Source organism: Pogona vitticeps, chromosome 15 (genome assembly GCF_051106095.1).
Source record: "Pogona vitticeps strain Pit_001003342236 chromosome 15, PviZW2.1, whole genome shotgun sequence".
NCBI lineage: Eukaryota > Metazoa > Chordata > Lepidosauria > Squamata > Agamidae > Pogona > Pogona vitticeps.
In genome coordinates, this window is record NC_135797.1 from 9768526 (window position 1) to 9784393 (window position 15868).

The 15868-nt window shown below is 46.6% G+C and overlaps 1 protein-coding gene across 2 annotated transcripts in view; it reads left to right on the plus strand.

The window, feature by feature from the left end:
- Positions 1-1737: 1737 nt before the first annotated feature.
- TAGLN2 (transgelin 2) overlaps positions 1738-15868 on the plus strand; it is a 30731-nt gene continuing 16600 nt past the window's right edge. Inside the window, exon 1 of one of the 2 annotated variants that reach the window (XM_072984406.2) lies at positions 1738-1893. The gene's annotated coding sequence lies outside the window, so the exon portion shown is untranslated. Of the gene's footprint in view, positions 1894-9174; positions 12275-15868 lie in introns of those variants that run through there. The other variant, XM_020802457.3, reaches the window with a different exon arrangement.

The window sequence follows — 15868 nt, forward strand, 5'->3', positions numbered from 1 at the left end:
GCTTGCCTAATTGGGTGGTTGTGGAGATCAAGGAGAAAGAGAAGACCCCCCACACACACACACTGGAGGAAAAAGTCAGGGCCGCGAACTTATAACAAACAGTAGAGGTAGGAGAAAGAACTATTTTGGAAGAAATTCCCAAATTGTCACAGGGGGGAATGCCGGTGATGATGACATTAAGAGATGGGCATTAAGGTGTGCAACACAAAGCCTGGTACCACTTCTGGGCACATACGCAGCAGGGGATTCATTCCAAGCTTCCTTCTGTGGATGCTGAAAAATGTGGATTAGAGTGAACACTATGTCAGTTGCCAAATGCTCTATATAGCATGGTCTCTGTCTCCCTCTAGTGGCCTGCGCTACCAAATTCACCTTTAGAAATACGTCTTTCTAGGATTTTTCTTTTAATTTTTAAAAATATTTCCCAACAGTCGATAAGCATATCAGCGGATACCGATCCCGCGGATAAGGGGGTTCTGTAGCTCAATGAATTCCTACTGAGCACAATTTAGTCACTTTGGCCAGCCCAGTAAAGGGGAACAAACAATGAGATGGGCCAGCGCTAGTAGAGACCTCAATCTGAAAGCTTGGAGGAGGACCAGTAGCCCCTTTTTTTACCTTGGCCTTTCCAAGAGACCCCCTCCAGATGGGGATGGGAATGACTAGAGCCGGTTTGACAGCCTTGCTGAACACAACTTGCTAGTCTTACCAGCTTGGACATCCGGAATCTCTCTCTTTCGGGGGGGGGGGGAATCGGAGCGTCGGCTTCGTTTTTCCGAATTCTTCCAAAGTATTCTGCAAATGCCAGGAAGGAAAACCAGGAGGCCGGTGGAGGGCACCTATCCATGTTTACAAGCAGCGTACCTACCACTGAAGAGCACTTGGTTTGAAGGAGCCATTGCAGGAACTCGAGACGCCTCTCGTGGGACCCTTTGTTGCTCTCCTGGAACTGAGTGCAAATTGTGTGCCACTTCCTCCTGAACTGGACGGTCTTAGGGGTGCCACTGGTTTGGGCAGAACAGACGGAAAACCCTCCTTCTCTGCATTTCTTCCCAGAAACGTCACCTGTCCTCAGGTGAGCCCAGAGCGGTGTCATTGTGGATAAGAATGGCTCCGGAATACAAGGTTCGAATCCCACTCCACCATGGAAACCGACTGGGGGGAACGGAACTGGCCAAACCACTCCTTAAATACCGCCAGACCCCCTTATCCGCGGAACTCCGTATCCGCGGCTTCACTTACCCAGGGCCGCATGAAAAATAAAACCTCCCAGAAATACAGTATTCGCCCGCCCTTCCGAGGTGTCTTTACCACACCTGGCCACTAGAAGAAGCCCGAGCTTCGCCTCCTCCAGGGATCGCGTCCCTCGTTTTCGGGAGAGGAGTCCAGCTGCGACCGATCCCCAATCCTGGCCCGTCTCACGTTGAAAGAGGAGTCTCTTTCCGACTTGGCAAAAAAAGGGGGGGGACAATCTACCGGCTTTGAAGACGTGGAGGGGGGGATGCTTCTCACTGGGGCTAAGGGGAATTTGAACCCAGAGCCCCCTCCTGCATCCTAAGACCCGGGCGGGCGTCCCTCCCACCCACTCAGGATCCCAGGCTGCCCCCTCCTAAACCGGCTTGCAGGGGGGCAAAAGCGGAGGGGAGGAGGCTTGCTCGCCTTTTCCTCCCCCCCCCCCGGGGCTGGGCGCAGCTGGACGGAGGGGGGGGGACGGCGGCAGCTCCTTTAAGGCCGCGCCCGGAGCGCTCCCCGCCCTCCTTCCCTCCCTCCTGCCAGCGGCTGACATCAGCCTTGAAAAAGCTCCGCGCGCCCGGGCGTGGGAAGGGATTTGCACAGGATCCGGCGCAGCACCGGCGCTGCTCTCCCGGGGGAAGGATCGCGGGCGGGCGCCAGGTAAGGCGGGCGTGGGGATGGGGATTGGGGTGTGTGTGCGGGCGTGGGAATGAGAAATGCCCCCTCCCCGGACCCTCCTCTCCCTGCCGATCTTCTTCCTCCTCTTTCTCCTCCTCGGTGCGCAAGGAAGTTCTCGCACCGCACGGGGAGAAAAAAAAAAAGCTCGCGAAGTAGCCCTCCCCGGGAAGACCTGGACTCTTTCTTCTCCCCCCCCCCCAGGAAGCCCAGCCAGCAATGAAGGCGCTTGGAAGGCTCTAACCCCGTGGGTCTTCCCCCCCCCCAAAAAAAACTGGTCTAACGGGGACTTGAACCCAGAGCCCCCTTCCTGCATCCCAAGACCCGCCCCTCCCTCTAACCTTCCCACCCAGGCAACACGGGGGTTACCCAAGGTGTGTGTGTGTGGGGGGGAGGAAGCCCCAGCTGCGTGCCATCCATGGGTTCCCCCAAAGCACCTCTGGCCAGATGTTGGTGCAAGAACACCAGTTTTTTTTGGGGGGGGGGGTTATCCAAAGTTGGGAAGCACCAGCCCTTCCCGTTTGGGAAGCAGGCTCCGTGTCCCCAATTTCAAGGGGGGAAAGCTGGCAGCTGGCGGACTACAACTCCCATCGCCCCCCCCCCACGGGCCCTGAGGTTTCCCCATATTGATTTTTAGAGGCCAGCTTTGTCCCAGTCAGGGGAGGCGGCTCACAAGATTAAAAAGACGGAATTTAAAAACCTCATGAATTAAGCATTTTTTTAAAAAAAATGAATAGATACTGATATAAATGGACAAATTAAATTACAGCAAACTGCAGGTAAGCATGAAATAGGAGAGGTACCGCTGGCATTCCCATTGGGAGGTAGGACCTCCTCGCCTTGGAGGTTTCTTGAACTTGGGGCCCAATCCAGGACTTGTCAAAAGTTCTGTAGACACTTTAAAAATAATAATAATAATAGCCCTGCTATTTTTCCTTATCTGCCACCACTGCTACCCCATGCAATTCAGTCGGAGATGGAGACTTGTTTTTATGCTCATAGTTTTATGCCAGAGTTAAGGGGGGGGGAGGATAGTCAATATGTGGTTTAACTTTGTGTGTGTGTGTGTGAGAGAGAGAAAAGTAAAACCGCTTGGAAAGAATAAGGTCTGGATGAGCATCTTGTCTGTATATTTCTGGGTTTGTTCGTTTTTTAAAAGGAGGGAGTGTTGAATGCCCTCTAGACCTTTTGTCTTCTCCCCAACGTACGTACGTACATACGGTGGTGTCACGTCCTCGGTTGCTCTTGGTTGTGTCAGGATGCACGCCACCTCTCTGAGTCACCCACTCCTGCAATTTGCAGCCACAAGGAGGATGGTGGTGAGGATTCGAGGACCCATGTGCAATGTGTGGCTGGCGATGCTGTGATTGTGGAAGCTGCCCGTTCGAATCCACGCTGTTACTCGCTTTGGGCAAGCGTGTCTGGTTCCCCCTCCTCCCCCCACGAAGTGGGGAACCGATCCTGCTGTTTTCAAAACAGGGCCTTTGTAAAGTTCTAGGAGAGCCAAGGATCAATTTTTTAAATCATTAAACCCGACCCAACGAAGCAGCCCAGCGGGGTCAGAGCAAAGGGCTGTGTTGCCCAAGCTTCTGCTCCTTCCGTGGGGACTCTGGGACCTCCGTCCTCTCCGGCTTCTATTTCTCAGCAACTTGGATTTTGACTTTAAAAAGAACCGATTCAATCGTTACATCAAAAAAAAAAAAAATCCTCTCTCATTTATTCCCTCCCCTCCCCAAGCGTTTTGAGTGGCCAAACCCAGGAAGTGAGAAATCTCTTCCGCTGTTGGTTTTGTTACTCGTTCAGAAGACTGAACGAGTAGGCTAACAGGCCTACTTGTGCGCCACCCAAAAGGGCAACCTTGTGCCCACCTGGCCCCACAATCTGGGGAACTGGTTTCCAGTTCCTTCTTTGAGAGCCAGCCCATCCAACGTGGGTGTTTGGTTTTACTCGCACTGCGCTCCTGGTATGACATCCCGGCATCCACATGGGTCAGCCGAGACGAAGCAGGACAAAAAACGTGTGCTTTGAGGGGTTTTTGAACACCACGGCTGGATGTGGACCCCAGTACAGTGTTAATACATCCCAATTTGTGCGCTTTGTGCGATTGTACTATTTAATTATGTTTCTTTATGAGCGTATTTCTGCTTGTGAATCTCCACTGTTCCATGTCTTAATTCGGCTCCTGTTTACTTTTCCTGGGACATTAGCTGTTCCTGTGTTCTACCCTGTAATAATTCTTCTGTGCGTTAGAACTTTTCCACCATAGTCCGGAGGTTAAAACTAAAATAAAACCTAGACAATGTATTCTCGAAGGCTTTCGCGGCCGTGATCCGATGGTGGTTGTAGGTTTTTCGGGCTGTTTGGCTGTGTTCTGGAGGTTTTTCTTCCTAAAGTTTCGCCTGTCTCTGTGGCCAGCCCCTTCGGAGGACAGGAGTCAGGACTCCCACAGACTGCCCCAGAGCACAGACAGAGTTCTGACTCCTGTCCTCTGAAGATGCCGGCCACAGAGACGGGCGAAACGTTAGGAAGAAAAACCTCCAGAACAGCCCAAAAAACCCACAAAAACCAAAACTTAAGACAGCATGGAGTGAAAACATGAATGTTTAAGAAGGATTGTCAGGTAAAATAAGCAGAGGAGGGGAAGGCCAAGAGTGAAGTTGATGGACAGAGAGCAGCCAAGATAAGAAAAGCATGATTTGTGTTGCAACTTCAGAGAGAGGTTCTAGATATGTGCTAACAGACAGTAACAAAACAACTCATTGCGTGTCAATACAATCAGCAGCAAACACTCTCACTGTGTTTGCATGCCAGTACCAAGACAATCTACAGTGGTGCCACACATAACGAGCGCCCCGTTTAACGACAAATCCGCATAGTGATGCGGATTTTGCGATCGCAAAAGCGATCGCATTGCGATGTTCTCAATGGGCAAACATCGCATTGCGATGATCGGTAAGCGTTTCGCTTACCGATCTTCGCATTGCGATGTTCTTTAAACAGCTGATCGGCTGTTCCAAAATGGCTGCTGGGTGAAGAAAATGGCCACCCGCAGCGTTTTCGCGCGGTTTCCTCACTTACTGGGGCGGCGAAAATGGCGGCCATATGGAGGATCTTCGCATAACGGTGAGTTTCCCCCCACAGGAATGCATTAAACAGGGTTTAATGCGTTCCTATGGGGTTTTTTTGCCCCGGATAGCGACGATTCCGGATAGCGACGATTTATCTGGAACGGATTATTGTCGCTATGCGGGGCACCACTGTATTTAAATCGTCCAGAAAAGAATACCCGCGTGGTCCAGAAGAATCCCATAACCATCAGGGCAGCACTGTAAGCTTGGATCAAGGCAAGCAGTTTAAGAGGGAACAGAAATTTATAAGCCCCTGCAATCCAAGCTGGCGTTTAGTTTACCCCATGGCTACAAAACCGTTGGATTTGAATCATGCCAGAATCGTCTTTGCTAAAATGTGTTGCTTTTGGAATTTGCAATGCTTTCGCCCAACGCCATGCTTAAGAATAGAAGGCAGGGGTTGAATATGATGGAGTGACCGTGGCATTTGATTTACCTTGTTCATTTTAAGCAACACAGAAAGCAACCTCTTTCTGCTCCACTTTGTTCTGGAGCCCGGCACTTCTCCCTGTCCAGCTCAAGAAGAAATTCCTTTGTTAGCCTTGGGCCGGTTTATTTATTTATGATCTATTTATAGCACACCATCTAGTGGTCCGGCCACTGTACTCTGGGCGGTTTCCAGCAGTAAAATAAACATGCCAAGAACCGCCGGATCCCACCCAAACCAAAAAATATATATAAAACGACAGTACCTAAAAATCAAGACGATGGCAAAGGACAAGATAAAGGATACAGGGTGTAAATGGTCAAAATGGAACCAAATGACCAAGCAACGTTTTTTTTTTTGTTTTTTTTTTAACAACTTGGGATAAGATCAGGGGTACAGAAGGTAAAGAGGGATATGAGGGCGGAAAACAGGAGGGAGAGATGTAGTGACATCCAATCTATTCATGCGACCATATCAACCCGACTTTCCGCTTTTCTTCTATTTGATTGACCTCCAGGTTTTAATTTACATTTCCATCCTAGTTTTAATCTATGTTATTCAAGTACTATTTGGTGGCTCAAGCCATTCATATAATAAATCCCATCGTTCAGTTGCCTTTTGTATTGGACAGTCTTTCAACGCTTCGGGTAAGATACCCATTTCTGCCACTTCCCGTATCTTCTCAGTAAGTTCCCCTTGTTTCGGTATCACCGATTTCTTCCAATTCTTGACAGAAAGAATTCGGGCTGCAGTGGCTATATATATAACTAAGTAGTTCTTTGTCTTACCTATATTGTCTGTTATAATACGCAGTAGAAACATTTCTGGGGTTAGTGGAACCTTACAAAGCAATATTTTTTGTAACAGAGTATGTACAGAGGTGCCTCACTTGACGACGTTAATTCATTCCAGCGAAATCACTGTAGAGCGAAAACATCATAAAACGAAATTTAAAAACCCACTGAAACGCATTGAAAACCGTTCAATGCATTCCAATGGGCTGAATACCTGCTTGTCCAGCGACAATCATCCATACGGCAACCATTGTTTGTGCCTGTAAAGCGAGGAATCTGTCCTAGAAAATAGCGGGGGGCCATTTTCTTCAGCTGGTGGCCATTTTGAAACCCGACGATCAGCTGTTTGCTGATCGTAGTAAAGCGAAAATCAGTTCCCAAAGCAGGGGACCGATCATCGTGCAGCAAAAAAAAAAACATTTAAAACATTGTTTCGCGATTGCAAAAGTGATCACAAAACCGTCAACGTAGAGCGGATTCGTCGTAGAGCAGGGTAATCGTCCAGCAGGGCACGACTGTACACCTATCCAAAATTGCTTCGCTACTCTACAAGTCCACCACATATGGTAAAAACTTCCCTCATCTGCTTCACTCTTCCAGCAAACATTTGACACATCTGTATAAATCTCTGATAGTTTTTCCAGAGTTATATGCCACCTGTAAAACATCTTATATATATTCTCCTTGAAATTAACTGATTTTGTGAGCTTTATATTATTTTGCCATATTTGCAATCATTGATCAATGTTACGTCCTATATTTTGTGCCCAGACGACGCAGCGTTTTTATGTGCTTCCTGCATATTAGGAGGGAAGAGGCCTGTGTCGCCTCCACAAGTAGAGTGTTCCAGAAAGAGGTGGCCACCACCGAGAAGGCCCGGCACCTCGTCGTAGACTTCCTCCATCAGGGTGGCCACCCCACAGCGTTGATTGCCTTAGAGGTGCAAGTGGCCTAGGAAGTTGATCTTAGGGAGAGGCCGTTTCAGTGCAGGAACAGACGAAAAGACAAGACAACCTGGAGTGTGGTTTATTTTCGGGAAATACGCAGGTGGTGGCCATTTTGAAACCCGACAATCAGCTGTTTGCTGATCGTAGTAAAGCGAAAATCAGGGCTTGTTCATTGGAAACTGACCTCGTCTGTTCCTCGCTGGTTGTGCTGGCTAAAATGAACAGCTGCTGCAGTCCCGTGGCATCTAGAAGGCCGTAATTGTCTGCCCGTCATTGTTTTATAATACAGTGGTGCCTCGCATTATGACGTTAATTCGTTCCAGCGAAATCACTGCAGAACGAAAACGTCGTAATGCGAAAATAAAAAGCCCATTGAAACGCATTGAACCCCCTCCTCTAAACTTGCTCCAGTTTGTTGGCATCCTTCTTGAAGTGTGGTGTCCAGAACTGGGCACAATATTCTAGATGAGGCCTAACCAGTAGGGAATACAGGGGGACTGGGATCTGGAGACTATACTTCGCTTAATGCATCCTAAAATTGCATTTGCCTTTGTTTGCAGCCACATCACACGGCTGGCTCATCTCCAGCTTTTGATCTACAACCATTGCAAGATCCTTCTCACTCATAGTATTACTGAGCTAAGTATTCCCCCCCCCCCAATCTTGTAAATGTACATTTGGGTTTTTCCCTCTAAGTGCAGAACGTTGCGCTTCTCCCTGTTAAATTTTGTCCTGTTGTTCCGAGCCCAGTGCTCAAGCCCCTTCAAGATCTTTTTGAAATGTGTTCCTGTCTTCAAGGAATTGGCTATTCTGCCCCATTTTGTGTCGTCTGCAAATCTGATCAGTATTGCCTGCACTCCCAAGTCCAAGTTAATAAAAATGTCAAAGAGAACAGGGCGCCAGGACTGAACCTTGGGGGACCCACGTGTTTCTTTCTTTAGCAGGAAATAAAGCTTCCACTCCATACATGAGCGTGATCCTAGCCCATGTTTGTCTGTTTATGAATAATATTAGCATATAGGGATTAAAATAGTTACATGTTTGGAGTTTGTTGCCCTAAACATTTAATAATAATCTGCAGATCTGGAAGAGACCCAACGTCTGGTTCCATAGCCAGAGACCTAAAACTCTGAGCTATCCAGCTGTTAAACTAGCTTTGTTTCGTAAATTCGACAGGCTAACCTTGCAATCTGCTGGAGCAACCGAGGTGGAATTGAGGAAGTCTAGAGAAGGGAAAGGAGGTCATTAAGTTGCATCTACGTCACTTCGCCAGTTGCCAGAAAAATATTCTGTTGCAGCAATATACAAAAACAAACAAACAAAAAACCCCTACTCAAATATATCTTAGTCACAGTTTCCTTGACTTTCCTTTACTTCTGACAAATTTCCTTTGGTTTTTCTCGGGAAAGTAGCAACCCCTCTAAATATTTTTTTTTTAAAAGTCAAAAATGAAACAGTACATGCAAATAAGAAGCTGCGAGAGGCTTGGAGGAGAATATAGATATAGAAAACTCTGAAGCTGGACGTAAAAATGTTTTAAAGTGGGTTCTGCCTGAGCAAAGCATACAGAAGCAGTTCGATTAGGTGGCCAAATATAAGGAACTTTGGTCACAAAGGAATACATGGCCTGGAAACATGCTAAAGAACGTTTCAAGAAACTTGAGGTAGGAATCATTCTGATGCTCAATGCAAAAATCCCAGATTTTTGCTGGGGGAAAAAAATCTTAAAATCGTGGAAGACAAACAAGCCGGCGTGCTCTTCTCGGTGGGTTCAGAGAGACAATGAATTGTTTTAGAGAACTGCAGAAAAATAGTATTAATTGTGGAAACACAATCTTTTGTGGACAGCAAGAAGCAGCCTTTAGAGACACTTAACACTTTGATGCTCGTGGGCTGGAAGACCCAGGGAAAAAATCAAGGAAATTATTCTTCCTTGTTTAGTCGTTTAGTCGTGTCTGACTCTGGGCTCAAGCTACAGGAAGACAGATTTAGGTTGAATATCAGGAAAAACTTCTTAACTGTTAGAGCAGCATGACAATGGAACCAATTACAGTGGTGCCCCGCATAGCGAGGTTAATCCGTCCCGGATTAACCATCGCTATAAGAAAACATCGCTAAACAGGATGGAAAATGCCATTGGAACGCATTAAACTTAGTTTAATGTGTTCCAATGGCTTCTGTACTCACAGTTAAGTGAAGTTTTCCCCATCTGCAGCCATTTTCGCGCCCTCGGTAAGCGAGGGCAGGGTGCGAAAACACTGTGCGCGGCCATTTTGGGCGTCCGGCGCCCATTTTGAAACCGCCGAACAGCTGATCCGCGGGCGTCGCAATGCGAAGATTGGTAAGCAAAACGCTTACCGATAGTCGCAATGCGAGTTTTGCCCATTGCGGTGGTTGGGATGCCTTCACGTTAGCGATCCCAAAAAAGGGATCGCTATGCGAGTTCATCGTTATACAGTGCACTCGTTAAGCGAGGCACCACTGTACCTCCAATGGAGGCATTCAAAGGAAAATTGGTCAACCCTCTGTCAGATCTACTTGGATTTGGGTTTCTGTACTAAGCCAGTACTTGGTGACCTTATATGCCCTGTCCTACTCTATGATTCAATGGCTCTATGAGATACAGCCTTCAAAAATGTAGAAAAAGACATTCAGGATGTGAGTCAGAACGGTATTCTCCAACTGAGAATATTGGTGAGTCAAGTTCTTCGCAAGTTTTCTTGACTTAAATAGGCCTACTCAAACCGCAACTTGCTATATGAAAGTAAGTCTCCCTTAGAGTAGACCCATTTGAACCAAAGGGACTTAGGGAGGAGTTGACTCGCCAAATACCCCAATCAGTGCTGTAAAATATTTAAATTAGAATTCAGACATTTGGGAAGAAATAAGAGAAGGTCACACATGCTTTTGCGAAAGCGCCAAATCTCAGTCTTTGGCACAGCATTTTTAAATATCTATACTGAATTGGTGGTGGTGGTGGGGGATTCAGTTTTTGAAACAGAATTGCAAGTTTGGATAAACACGTGCCAAACAGTTTTTAAAAGATAAAAGAGGCATTGGAAGCCAAAGAAAGTGGTGACCCACTTTAAAATCAAACATCTGCAGATGGTGATTCCAGCTACTCTGCCAGTTTCAACCCGTGAGAGTCTACTTTGAGGAGGCGCTTGAAGATATTGGTTTGCAATTCATGGGAAATTTTCAACCAGCAAGCTCACTCTTCTAAACACTGACTCGACTATTAAAATCAGAACTGGTTACGCAATATTTCCCACTCCGCTGCAAGAAGGAAGTTCAAACTGAGTTCATACTTTTTCGTGGAAGTAAAAACTGGAATTCTTTTTTACTTTTTAAAATAATATTACAATAAATCTCAATTGAAATAGGGTTGTAGACGGTAGAACTGATAAAACCTCAGCTTTCATACCTCGTGGCCAAAATCCGGTGGCTTAGCCTAGTAAACTGCACTAAAGGAGACCCCAGTGGAGATTTGGCGAGTCGAGTCTTCTGTATAAATGGATTCAAATCGGCCTACTCTAACTGCAGCTTACTACGCTAATCTTACTACTTAAAGTAAGTCACAATTAGCCCAGGGCCATTTGAATCAATGGAACTTAACGGAGAAGCTGACTTATTAAACCCCATTGAACCAGTGCGCCTGTTCTAGCGTGATTTACAAGCAACAGGGTTTTGGAGAATAGCTATTTTAATTTTGGGGCCCTCAGCCTACACAAAGTTAAACACACACACCCCAATTCTTGATAAAGCCCTACATCAGTGGTCCCCAACCTTGGGCCTCCAGATGTTTTTGGACTTCAACTCCCAGATATCTTGGCCAGCAGAAGTGGTGGTGAAAAGGCTTCTGGGAGTTGTGGTCCAAAAACATCTGGAGACCCAAGGTTGGGGACCACTGCCCTACATGACACACACCCTCCTAATAGTGTGATAGATTGGGCAACAAAAGACGGCCATGGTCTTAAACTGTACCGTGAGATTTTACGGCTGTGAGAAGTTCGAACTGGATTTCCCAATTTTTATCCAAGATCTTAACCACTGCATTTAAAAGCCACATCTTTCTAGGGATGAACTATTCTGAACAAGGTGGGGGTTCAAATTACAAGTTGAGGCAGCGGGTTTTAGAGCTTGCACTGGGTTGGTGTTTGAAAAGCGACACGTTTGAAGGTAGCCTTCAGAGAGACTCCCAGGATTGCGATTTCCCATCGTCCTTATCTTGGGCAGTGGTGGCTGGGGCTTAGGGGAGTTGCACTGCATGGAAATCCTTCTACACAGCCTTGAGGATAAACTCTGGCATGCATGATACCTTGATTCTGTGTTATTGATTTCAGCAAATGGACCCCCCACCCCAACATCCTAAAAAACAGTTGCTCTGAAATCATCCTGGTTGGGCGAAGAAAACAGGAATATATTTTGTTGTTGTTGAGTCATTAAGTTGTGTCCGACTCTTTGTGACCCCATGGACCAGAGCACGCCAGGCCCTCCCATCTTCCACTGCCTCCCGGAGTTGGGTCAAATTCATGTTGGTCATTTCGATGACCCTGTCCAACCATCTCATCATCCTCTGTCGTCCTCTTCTCCTCTTGCCCTCACACTTCCCCAACATCAGGGTCTTTTCCAGGGAGTCTTCTCTTCTCATGAGATGGCCAAAGGATTGGAGCCTCAGCTTCAGGATCTGTCCTTGCAGTGAGAGGGTTGATTTCCTTCAAAACGGATAGGTCTGATCTCCTTGCAGTCCAGGGGACTCTTTAAGAGTCTCCTCCAGCAGGAATATATACTCTTATTCTAACCCAAGAAATGCATGCCACACGGTGTATCTCTCGGTGGTCACCACCACTAAGCTGTTCCTTCCTAGGTGGAAGATTTGGATTTCTTCCTTCCTTGAGCAAGGGTTAGGACGCCGTGGCCTTATAGGTCCCTTCCAACCCCGTGACTCTATAATGCTGATTCTATCACACTGCCTCGGTGTCCTGCTTCGGGACTTTCCAGAGGTCTGTCATCAGACGCAGCAGCAAGAGAACGGCGGACGGGACAGGCCTTCGGACGGATAGTTCTTAAGTATGATAGTTGGGAAGGGAACCTCTTAAACAAAACAGCAGCTGCGGAGGAATTTGAGTGGGTGGATGCTGCTGTGCTTGTATTATGCTGATGAGCATGAAAAGAGGCAGCTGGTTGCCTATGGTGGGAAACAGAGTGATGGAATAGATGGCCTTTGTACTTCTATTCCTTTGAGATCCATGCCCCTCGATTTTTTTTGTGCTTGTTTTTGTGCAGTGCGATCTCTCCCGGTCTCCTTACGCGTGGCTTCTACGCAAGCCCTGATTTTTCCCCAAAAAAGAGATAAATCGGTGGCTTTGGGGAGTCTTTAAATGCGAGTCTCGGTCCTTCCTGTTTCTGTCGGCAGCTCCTTATCAGCATTAAGGTGTGGTTCCTTTAGTTTGTCTTGGGTGTTTATGTGCCAACCGCAATTCAACAAAGCTGGTGGAGGTAGCGAATGCTTTGTCTTTGCTGAAGGTGTGGAGTACATTTCCTGGTTCCCAGACGTATTCGCACAGAGCAAATGCAGAATTCGTTTATTTCCAACCCCTAACCTTTCCATCTGCAATAGTTAAGATAACTCAAGGTGAGGGGCATGGTGTGAGTTTTCAAAACTAGATGCTTTCCTTTTTTTCTTTAAAACTCTTGTGGTGTTTTTTTTTTCCCCTCCACATTAATATGCCTTCGTTGCTGCTCTTTATTTTTGAATTTCTTTCGTTTGGTGGTAGTTTAATATTATATGGTTCCTAGCCTTTTTCGTATATTAATGTGTTCTCCACTTCTGTACCGTTTTGTAACCTGTCTTGGATACCTGGATTAGGATAAATACAGGCTGTAAATGAAGAGGCCGAGGCCAAGAGGCAGTCCCTAAACCAGCAAAATCAGGGAGCTGGACAGGGGACAGATTGTATCTGTCTTCAGTGTGGAAGGGATGGTCACTCTCGAATTGGCCTTCTCAGCCACACGAGATGCTGTTCCAAGACCTCTATTCAGAGCACGTGTCCATCGTCTCTCAAGACTGAAGGATGCTATTGATGAAATGAAATAAATGCATTTTTTTCCAGATGCACATAGAGTAGTGTATGTGGCTTTCTCCCCACTACAGTGGTGCCTTGCTTAACTATTGCCCCGCATTATGACAAATCCGCTTTACGACAATCTTTTTGTGATTGCAATTGCGATCGCAAAACGATGGTCTAAATGGGGGAATTTCACTTAGCGATGATCAGTTCCCTGCTTTGGGAACCGATTTTCGCTTTATGACGATCAAAAACAGCTGATCATCAGGTTTTCAGAATGACTGCCGGGTGCTTAAAATGGTTCCCCGCTGTGCTTAGGGACGGATTCCTCGCTATACAGGCAGCGAAAATGGCCGCCGTATGGAGGATCTTCGCTGGACGGTGAGTTTTTACCCCATTGGAACGCATTGAACGGGTTTCAGTGCGTTTCAATGGGGTTTTTAATTTCACTTTACGATGTTTTCGCTTAACGGTGATTTTCCTGGAACGGATTATCGTCGTTAAGCGAGGCCCCACTGTATTATCCTCACAACAGTAAGGTTCAGAGTGACTGGTGACGTCCGGGCCTCTGTGGGGATTAGAACCCAGATACTGTATCTCCTTTTCTAGGCTGACATTGTAATATTTGCATCACGTTGGCACTTATTAGCTACCTATTGTATCGTTCAGTCTACCTGCTTATGCACCAAATCTGGATAGAACGTCTGTGTTCAAGAAAAATCTATCTTTGCCAGGTACCAAAGATTAGATTGCCTTGCCCATGGTCAACGGGTGACTATTCCAGCCGTTGCACCTGGCATACTGCGCAGAGGTAACCAGGGATTGTTAAATCAGGCAGCCCTTTGGTCTACTCTGACCAAATTCCTTCTGCGGGAGGAGTGCAAAGAACAGATTGTGTTGCTACAACAATACCTTGTGTTTTGTAGAACCAGGAACCTCGCCCTCCCCATTAGCCGCAGCTTCCAGCTCTGGCAATTTCCCACTCCCTGCTCTTTCCCCTTCAGATTAGTTCTGCCTCTTTGGCTGGCAGACAGCTACTGTGAATGGCAAAAAAAAAGAATTGCTCAGGGTTTTGTGCGTTACTTCATGCTCTAAAAACGCTTGTTCTTCCCGATTCTGTTACACTTAAAAGGAAAAGCGGTGGTTCCTTGGCATGATGGCAGAGAAATCTTCAAGGTAGTGGTTGAGACATGTCGGTGCTTCTCATCTCTTTGTGATCTGCCAGGCCCTTGGGGTAAAAAAAAAAAAAAAGCAAAAAGGAGCTAATAAAACGATACGTGCCAAATAGCCTTCACGCCACACTACTGCTGCCAGGGCACCTTCTCTCTTGGGCCTGCAGGAGTTTTGGGTTCTTGAGCAAAAAGCAAAAGGCCGTGTGTTGGGGCTTTTTGGTTAAGAAGACTATAGGAGGAGAAGATCAAAGATCTAGTCTCTACGGAGTCATTTCCCACCAGCCCAACTGTTTCAAGTGGTAGGATTACTTGAGCTATAAAGATGGATGGATGGATGGATGGATGGATGGATGGATGGATGGATGGATGGATGGATGGATGGATGGATGGATGGATGGATGGATGGATGGATGGATGGATGGATGGATGGATGGATGGATGGATGGATGGATGGGTTAGTCAATGGATGGATGGATGGATGGATGGATGGATGGATGGATGGATGGATGGATGGATGGATGGATGGATGGATGGATGGGTTAGTCAATGGATGGATGGATGGATGGATGGATGGATGGATGGATGGATGGATGGATGGATGGATGGATGGGTTAGTCGATGGATGGATGGATGGATGGATGCATGGATGGATGGATGCATGGATGGATGGATGGAAAGAGAGAGAGAGAGATGGATGGATGAATGGATGCTAGAAGTTAAAATGAATTACTGTATGTGTTTATCATACTTTGGACATTATATGAAAATACAAGATTCACCGGAAAATGCAATTATGCTAAGAAAATGGGGAGGGGGAAGGAAAAGGAGATCAAATAGGAAATAGATTGAAACCATGGCTGTTAGTTCGCAAGTTCATGACTTTCTGGCAGTTGTCAGTTGATAGTGTCATTGTAAATGAGAAAGTTTGACAGCACATATCAGTAGTACAGAAGCGAGCAACCTGCATCCCTCAGATTGCTCTTCTGTGGCCCATGTTGTCATTCCGAAAGGGCTTTGCAGGCTGTCACTTCAGATCTCTGCTAGAATACCGTATTTTTTTCTGTGTATAAGACGCTCCCATGTATAAAACACCCCTCTTTTCTAACCCAAAATTTCTTTCTTTGCAAGAAAGTGGAGGTGGAAGGCAGGGATCAACGTGCTTTGATTCCTGCTTTCCCCCTCCATTTTCTTGCGAGGAAAGCGATTCCCCCCTCCACTTTCTTTACAAAAAGCTGCTTTCTCCCATCTACTTTCTTTGCAAAAAGTGGAGGGGGAAAGCAGGGATCGAAGCGCTTTGATCCCTCCCCCCTCCTTACTACCGTGTATAAAACGACCCACAGTTTTTCCTCTAATTGTTTTAGGGGAAAGTGTCATTTTATACCCGGAAAAATACGGTAACCTGTTCTTCCTTCAGTAGCCTACTA